The sequence below is a fragment of the Camelus dromedarius genome, unplaced genomic scaffold, assembly GCF_036321535.1.
Source record: "Camelus dromedarius isolate mCamDro1 unplaced genomic scaffold, mCamDro1.pat HAP1_SCAFFOLD_114, whole genome shotgun sequence".
Classification (NCBI taxonomy): Eukaryota; Metazoa; Chordata; class Mammalia; order Artiodactyla; family Camelidae; genus Camelus; species Camelus dromedarius.
In genome coordinates this window covers 9,719,294-9,727,933 of record NW_026989787.1, presented here as the reverse complement: position 1 = coordinate 9,727,933, position 8,640 = coordinate 9,719,294, and the positions used below count along the sequence as shown (strand labels likewise).

General features: G+C 37.9%; 1 pseudogene; it reads left to right on the top strand.

The window, feature by feature from the left end:
- Window positions 1-690: 690 nt before the first annotated feature.
- Window positions 691-8,640, top strand: LOC135320709 (guanylate-binding protein 6-like; annotated as a pseudogene).

Below are 8,640 nucleotides of genomic sequence, written 5' to 3'. Positions count from 1 at the left end.
CATCTGTGGAGCTGTCTCTCCACATTTTTCCTTGAGAAATACCTGCTGCTTCTTTCCACCTGATATCCAAGTTTTACCACCACCTACACCTCTGCCACCCTTCCCCGAGTTTCATGTGAGGTGAAACAGAGACCTGAAGAGGCAGCCCTGACAGGTTAGAACATTATAAAATTCCCTCTCTCTGAATCAGGGGAGGGAATTGGGAAATGATTTGCCACTTCCTTAAAGACCTTACCACAATGGGGACCGTGGGCAACAGAAAAAACACAGAATTTCCTACCATTTTGAATGAGGCTGTTTCTTGATTTGGTATTTGGTTGGTTGCTTTGGACCTTTGACTGTTTTATGGAACTACTGTAAGGTTATTCTAGCCAGTATTTTGGTTGTTGTTTATATCTCCTTGGGGAAACAAGAGCTTAGAGTTTGCTAGTCTGTCATTTTGCTCAAGTATGTAGATTATCAATCCTTTCTCAATGACATTCACTCAGCCTTTGTGAGAACCATTTACCTCATTTCCAAAGTAGTTATATTAATTTCTAACTTTCAGTCTCTTGTGAATATCAGTTTAGCTGGATATGTAAGTTATTATCAAAGGGCTTGGTATATTGTAGGCCTTCAGTGCATCATAACAATAACTTTAATTATATTATTATTTTGAAATAACACTTTGGAGAGTGATATTATATTATTTCACTACCAATATCATGAGAGACTTGAGGGAATGATGGGGGAAAACCTCTGCAGTATGCTAATTCTAGGTTACATTTTGTCTCATGGAAAGCACAGAACTCTTACTTACCTTACCCTAAGTTGATACATGCTTTGTATAAGTCTGAGTTAGAGAATGACTTTATAATCTGATTTCCACTAAGAAGCTCTTCTAGGTTGGCAGGTTGCCATGGCATCCAGACCCAAAATGATGGACCCCATTTGTCTGCTGGAAAGTGTCAAGGAGCTTTCAGTGAAACAAAAATCTCTGCAGATTCTTGGTGAGATTTCTTTGCCAGTGCTGGTGGTGGCCATTGTAGGACCGTATCATACAGGCAAATCCTACTTGATGAACCATCTTGCAGGTCAGAATCATGGTGAGTGTTGTACTGGGTCAAGGACCAATTGCTTGATTCTAGCTAATACCTCAGCTTCTTAATTTTTGTCCTGATCATGTGTAGGGAGAACCAAACTTCTCTTAACAAATCAACTTTCCACTCCTATTTCTCACTGCTAAACCACTGTCTTACTGTAATTCATTATCATATTGTATGTTTTATTCCTGTAAAGCAAAATTTCTCCTACCAATTCTCACAATCCTACCTTATTTTACATGCTTAAGCACTGGACTCTTACAATTGTGTCTACTCACTCTTGAAACACATTTTGCGTTTTTATGGACTATTCTCATCTACATATAAATGTGTTCAAATGTCTATAATCTTAAAAATATTTCCTGTATGTCATATACTACTGTGGCTAACACCTCTCCCCACTTTTGAAAAATTTGTCTGACAAAAAATATAATGTTGATTTTTTTCCCACCTTTTTCTCTTCCCATGTCTGTCTTCAGTCCATTTCTCTCTGGCTTTGAACCTCACCATTCTTTCAAGATACTCTTGTTATGATTATCAGTGACTTCCATTTTGTCTGATTCATGGATTCCCCTTTGCCTCTATGTTGAGCCCTTGCTTGGTATCTTTATCACAATTAATATTCCTTCCTCCTTGAAACAGATGACACACAAAGTAGGACATTCTTGAGGAAATGGAGAAAGCACCAACTCGTATGCTGGGATACTGACATTCCAATAGATCTGACTCTGTAGCCCCTTGGTGGTTTAGATTATCTGCTCTAACTGAATGCTGCTTTCTCCCCTCTCCTCACAGGCTTTCCTCTAGGCTCTACAGTGCAGTCTGAAACCAAGGGCATCTGGATGTGGTGTGTGCCTCACCCACGCAAGCCCAATCATACTCTGGTGGTCCTTCTGCACAATTAGAGCCTGGGGGATGTGTGAATGGTAAAGCAGAAATTCACAGTTAAATACTTTTTATTCTGGATTTTCCCCTTATCTCTCCATGGTCCTAGAAATTTTACTTCTTTAATCTGTAAAATCTAGAAATCAATTATAGTAAATAAGGCAAACTATGATTTGTTTGAATCTCACTTCTAGGTAAGTTATCATGGTGTCTTAGATAAATTCTTTTATTTCTTGGCACTGTGTGGAAGACTTGATTACATTTAGTAAGTCATTATTGAACGGCTGAGTTCCAGGCCTTTGGACTTAGCATTGTAGATATCAGTGACCAAAATAAATGTCCTGCCCTAAAAGAGTCTTTAGTTCAATTGACAAGACATTATCTGCAGTCAGATTTAATACCATGTAATTGGGAAAGAAGCAGGCTGGAGAGAAGAAGAAATTACATTGCATTGCAATCCCCAATTTCTGGGAATTTCATGGGAGCTCCATGGCTGGAATGGCTTTTTTGAGTTATCCTGATTTTGGGACTGGGGCGCTGATACATTTTTGAAGAGCTGCTCCAGCAGCCTTTCTAATTAAGAGGGCTGACACCTGAATACTGTCTTCCACCAGCACTCCCAACAGCTGGGGGAATAAGTCCTTCAGTTTTGAAAGGCAATCCAGGCAGCACCTGACTGGTTTTGAGAACTTACAGTTAAGCATAACTAAGAAAGAGGAGAAGTATCAATCTGTGAGTGAGGAAATATTTCTGATTCACCTTCTCAGCTACAAGGTGAAGAGTGTATTTGAGGGTTGGATTTAAGAGACGGGTTTACATTTTCTATGATGAAGTTCATCAACTACTCACAGAGTGTTCTGGAAATCTGTGAGACACCTCTGAATGTGCAAGTTCTATAAAAGTAAGTTTTTGTCCTACAAGAAACATTAAAATGGATTTTGGTGTTTTAGCTTTCTGCTAATGGGTGAAATGAACTATCCCTCCTTTCCCCCTTTTGAGACTTATTTGGAAATAGTACCTACATTTTTATAGCTCTCTCTTTTTTCTCAAAAGGAGTTAGAAAGTCTGTGCTTATTTTTAAAGCCATATATCAAACAATGATATAATCTTGCTGTTGAAATAATTGTTTGTCATAACTGCTACTTCTTCTTATCCTAATTGATTATTTTTAAAAACTGGGTTTTGGGGGAAGAAAGTAATGAATAGACTCTTATCCCCCCAAACTCCCATTTAGAATCTTCTCAACATAAACCACAGTTTTTGCATTTACACTGGGAGCAACTTTACATGCCATTTATAATAAAAAAAATTATTTCCAGTTTATGCCATCATTTAGACAATGCTATGATTTATACAACTTAGCCTGGGCTTTAAGGCCCTTGATTAGGCTGCATGAAATCTCACCTTAACTTCTCCACTTGCCCTCTGCCCTCAAATGACTCTGTTCTAACTACAAGATCCCTGTCTTCTCCCATCTCTAATTTTGTTTCTCTGGGTTTTCCTGTCTAAAGGGTTCACCTTCATTTCTTCAGTTCCACATTTACCAGTTCTTTAATATTCAGCTCAAGACTTTGAGGAAGCTTTCAGATCACATATTCTTTCTCCAAATTTCATAGCTCTGTTCTTCCTTGATAGACTTCTAAATTTTAGTTTAGTGTTATAGCTATAAGTTTCACTGCTTATATACATTACTGAGAGTAAGCCTTTTACAGATACTTCTATCTTTTTTGCACTTACTGTTATGGATGTTTGTCCACTGCTTTGAAATAATCATGTTGAAAGAAAATTTTCAATTTTAGCATTGCTTTTTTAAAATCTAAGAACAGTGGGGGATATTTAGTAGCTTTCTGCAAATATTTATTGATTGGATATAATTTAAATACCCAGTTATGCCAACTATGGTATATTTTATATGGACTCTGATTAATAAATATATGCAGAATGAATAAGTGCCCACACTCATCACTGAATTCCTAATTACACAACAGGTACTGTATTAGTTTTTCTGTATATGTTATTTTACTTTATCCAATTGAGGAAAAAGAAAGCACTGTGAACATTAGAATCCTTTTATATATGAAAAATTTGCAAACACAAGAAGTGTCTCTGTAATTGTCAAAGTTGATATCTGCATTTACATCTGTCTTCAAGCAATTTCTTTGCATGGTGAGTATGTTAGCTGAAATAATAAATGAAACCATGATTGAAGAAGTGTACAGATGAATTTCTAATGTAGGGGTAAACTTCTAACTCTCTTGTTCTAATGTGCTTTCTAGGATGAGTCTAAGAAGGATTCATGGATCTTTGCCCTGGCCGTGATTCTGTGCAGTAGCTTTGTCTAGAACAGCATGAGCACCATCAACCACCAGGCCCTGGAGCATCTGCAGTATCCTTCCAGGTCCTGAACCACCATGTTTCACTGAATTCATGGGAATGAGGATAGAGTCAGTCTCTCCTTTCCTGTCATTTAGTTTTCTTGGGTGGAGCAGAGGGGACCCATGGCAAAAGAGTGTGTTTATAATATTTTTATACTAGAGAAATGTGGGAATTGTTGGTAGTGAGTTTCTTTTCCCTAATCAAATCTTAGTTATGTGACAGAGCTTGCAAAACATCAGGGCAAAGTCCTCTCAAACACCTGATAGAGTAGAAGATTCCACAGAATTTGTGAATTTCTTTCCAGACTTTATCTGGACTGTATGGGATTTCACCCTGGAGCTGCAGTTATGTGGTCAGCCTATCACAGAAGATGAGTACTTGGAGAATGCCCTGAAGCTGATTCCAGGTATCAGAGTATGGCCTGGGCAGTGTACAGTCCAATAGAGTGTGGGATCTACTAAACAATATCCCTCATCTCTGTGATTGCATTTGTATTTGAGACTAAATCAAAGCCTGTGGAAATGGTGGCTGGAAAGTGGGTTGCAAAGATCTAGGGGCTACAGTTGAAGTTTACTCAAGAAAAGTAAAGTGTAAAGTGAAATTACTCAAAACCAATATGTTTTTTATACATCTTTAAATTTAGCATCCAGATTTAAATGGGTGCTGAAACATTCTAAAGACTGGACACTGTGTTTCGTATTCCTTCAATTTGTCTCTGTTGAAGAAAACAACTAATCAGCTAATTGTTAGACATGAAACTGCAGTGAAAAGCTTATCTAATGAACAAAATATAGATTTCACATATTATTCTTTTCAAAGAGGGATATAAAACTTTCTAATCCTGTATAATTATATCATCTACAAAATGATTATATGTTCTAAATGAACCTGAAGAAGTGACTGTCTTTACAATCTATGCCTTTTCAATAATACTGACAATTATTAGAACATTCATTTTACCTTCCACATCATAGCTTTCTCCTAATTCCCACATGTTTAACCATGAATTAATTACAAGGTAAAAAATTATTTTCATGGGTTACATTTCCAAGGATGTGTGTCTATTGAATCCTTGAGAGAAATATCAATCCCAATTTATTCATTCTTACATTCATGTTTCTATTTATGATTTCTCAAAACAGCTATTAAGAAATTGGCTGGCAGGAGAGGACCAGATATAATCATTTACCTCAAAGAGTTTATAGATTAGTGGTGATACCTTAAAATTACATTTCAGGTACATTTATACTTCAGAGGTTTTTACTAAAAAATAGATAACACTGCATCAATTATTTTTAGCATCAAAACAGTTTTCCTTAAATAATGAGGATGTCATTCCTAATATTCCAATTACTGTCCATGATCCCTTGTTTGTAGCTCTCCTTTTTGGTTCCAAAGCTCAATTCCTACATGAGGTTGAGTTGAGCAGAAAGTTTCATGTGACCTTTCATCTTTTTAGCTGCTAGTTAAGCAAACACATCATAGACAACCACTCTACTATGTGCATGTCTGGAGAGACCAGCCATAGGTTTCCTTTACTGGATCAGATGTCTCCCTAAATTTCTCTGCAGTTATATCATTGGTATAAGTCTGATGTGCAAAGAAGTATTGAATGTCTATGTTAAAAGAGTTCTGTGTGTAGAAATGGCAAAGACACACAAATCCCTGCCATGAACACCTGTAACCCCCTCGCCTCAAGACTCTACACACTCTAATCCCTGTTTTTCTGTCCCTCAGGGAAGAATCCCAAAGCCCAAACATCCAATCTACCCAGAGACTGCATCAGGCATTTATTTCTAAGATGGAAGTGTTTTGTCTTTGACTGGCCAACATAGGAAAAAAAAAATTCTAGCCAATATTGGGATGGTATCTCAAGACCAACTGGATCCTAAATTCCAGGAGCAAACAAAAAATTTCTGTTCTTACATCTTCGCTGATGCAAGGACCAAGACCCTCACAGAAGGAATCATGGTCACTGGGAAAGGTGAGTCTCTTTTTTCCATTTCCATGGGGACTGCTATGTGTTGAATATTTTATATAATGTGCTTTCTAGTATTTTTGTTTGATTCTATAAAGAATTCTGATTTTACAGACATTTATACTCCATGAAGAAATCTGTATACTTTATAATTATCTCACTTTGGGGGCTTTACAAATTCCTTCCCCAAATTGCAACTTTTGTGAATGATATCTGTGGCTCCCACTTATCTGAAAACATCCTCCACTTAGAATATAATCACTCTCTTGGTGTAAAGACAGAATACTGCATGTTTTCAAAGGAAGTCCTATACAACAAGTGTTCTTCACAAGGAGAATTCAAAAGATATTTTGAGAATTTAGAGTGGTCCAAAAATAAATATTAGCCCATAAATCACTGAAAATCCATTCAAAGCCTCAGAATTAGGAATAAATTAAACATGGTACACTTTGCCTCATCTGTCTATCTATGTAATCTATATTGCTTTCAATTTTTAAAATGGGGAACTGTATTTTCCAGGTAGCCCCTAGTATGTTAGATAGAAGTAGATATTAACTTTTTTAGTCCTGTGGCCTGGAAAACCATAAAAATGAAGAGTCAGTAAAAAAATGAAGGTGATAATAGTAGAAGGAGATAGGGGTGCATGTGTGTGTTTGTGTGTGTGCATGTGTATATGACCCTAGAAGCATAGTCTCAGAATCCTGGAGCCATTGACTGATAACTTGATATTTAGCCCCTAAATTTCCTGGCTTCTTCAGGGCTGAGGACTCTGGTTGTGACCTACGTGGATAATATCAATAGCGGAGCAGTACCTCGCTTGGAGAATGCAGTGACAACTCTGGCCCAGCTGGAGAACTCAGCTGCCATTCAGAAGGCAGACAACCACTACAGTGAGCAGATGGCCCAGCGAGTGAGCTTCCCCACAGACATGCTGCAGGAGCTGCTGGAGGCGCAAGCTGCCTGTGAGAGGGAAGCCCCTGCAGTCTTCATGGAGCACTCCTTCAAGGAAGACAAGCAGGAGTTACAGAGGAATCTTGTTGTAATCTGTTTTAGTATTTACAGTATGTCGCCTCCCCTTGAAGAACGAAACTTAGAAATGTTGTTACCGGTCCCATGGCTCATCTCTCACTCAAGGATAAAGTAGTCCATGTTCTCATGAGGGACAGAGTTTCAAAGGACTACATTTCCTTCTTTTTTGACTGCCAGAACTCAGGCAGTTTATCTGGAACTCTCTTTGACCTTCAATGAAAAATCAGAATGGATATCCTCTTGAAATAAATACTTCTGTGGATTCCAAGCCTGTCCAGAACACCCAAGACATTCTTTAGCTGGCTTCTTTTTCTGTGAACACACTCCTATGGCTGGGAACCAAAATTTCTCTTTTCAGATCCACATCTCTGGCCACTTTGAGCTTAGGTTGCTCCTTGTTGTATCTATCATTGAAGACAGAGAGAATCACTGAATGTGGCAGCTTCAAGGAACCATAGAGATTAGGTAATGCAACTCCAACAGCTCAGATGAAATACCCAAAGGAGGTTAGGGAACTTCCCCATGGTCTTCCAGAGTTTTCAGAGCTGTGAATAAATCAAATCTTGTGACTGCTGTTTTATTACATGTCCTCCAACAGAATACTTTTCTCATGAGGAACACAGTTAGACCAATTCTTTTACCAGATCCTTTGGAAATTTACTTCCTCTGTTCCTTGCTTCTGGTGACAGCCCTCTAACTTTCTTCCCTCTAGGAAATCATAAAGAATAAGAAAGAGGATTTCTTGATGCAGAATGAAGAGACATCAATCAAATACTGCCAGACTAAACTTGATCAGCTTTCAAAGACACTAATAAAAAGTATCTCAGCAGGAACTTTCTCTGTTCCTGGAGGTCATGAACTCTACAGGAAAGCAAAGGAAATTATTGAAAAGGAATATCACCAAGTGCCCATGAAAGGAGTGAAGGTTAGGAATAAGGGAAACATGGGGAACCTACAGAATAGTCAAAGGGGTCTCCTGAAAATCTGAGAGTGCAGCTCCATGCATGCATAAAGAGAGAGTATGGGGCCATTCAAACAGCTGTGGCTTTTAAGGTTCACTGCATGCTATTTATTCCTGAAGAGAGTACAAATGTCAACTCCCAACCATGAGTACAGATTTCTTAAATCCACAAGAGACAGAACAGAAATTATTCATTTTTTTTTTACTCAATAACATATTTGAAGTGTTGAGCACTGATAATTTACAAGTCAGCCTTTGTACACAAGGATGATCACAAGTGAGACAGGAAGTCAACTACATAGACAAGTTATAACACTCAGGAAAGAGCT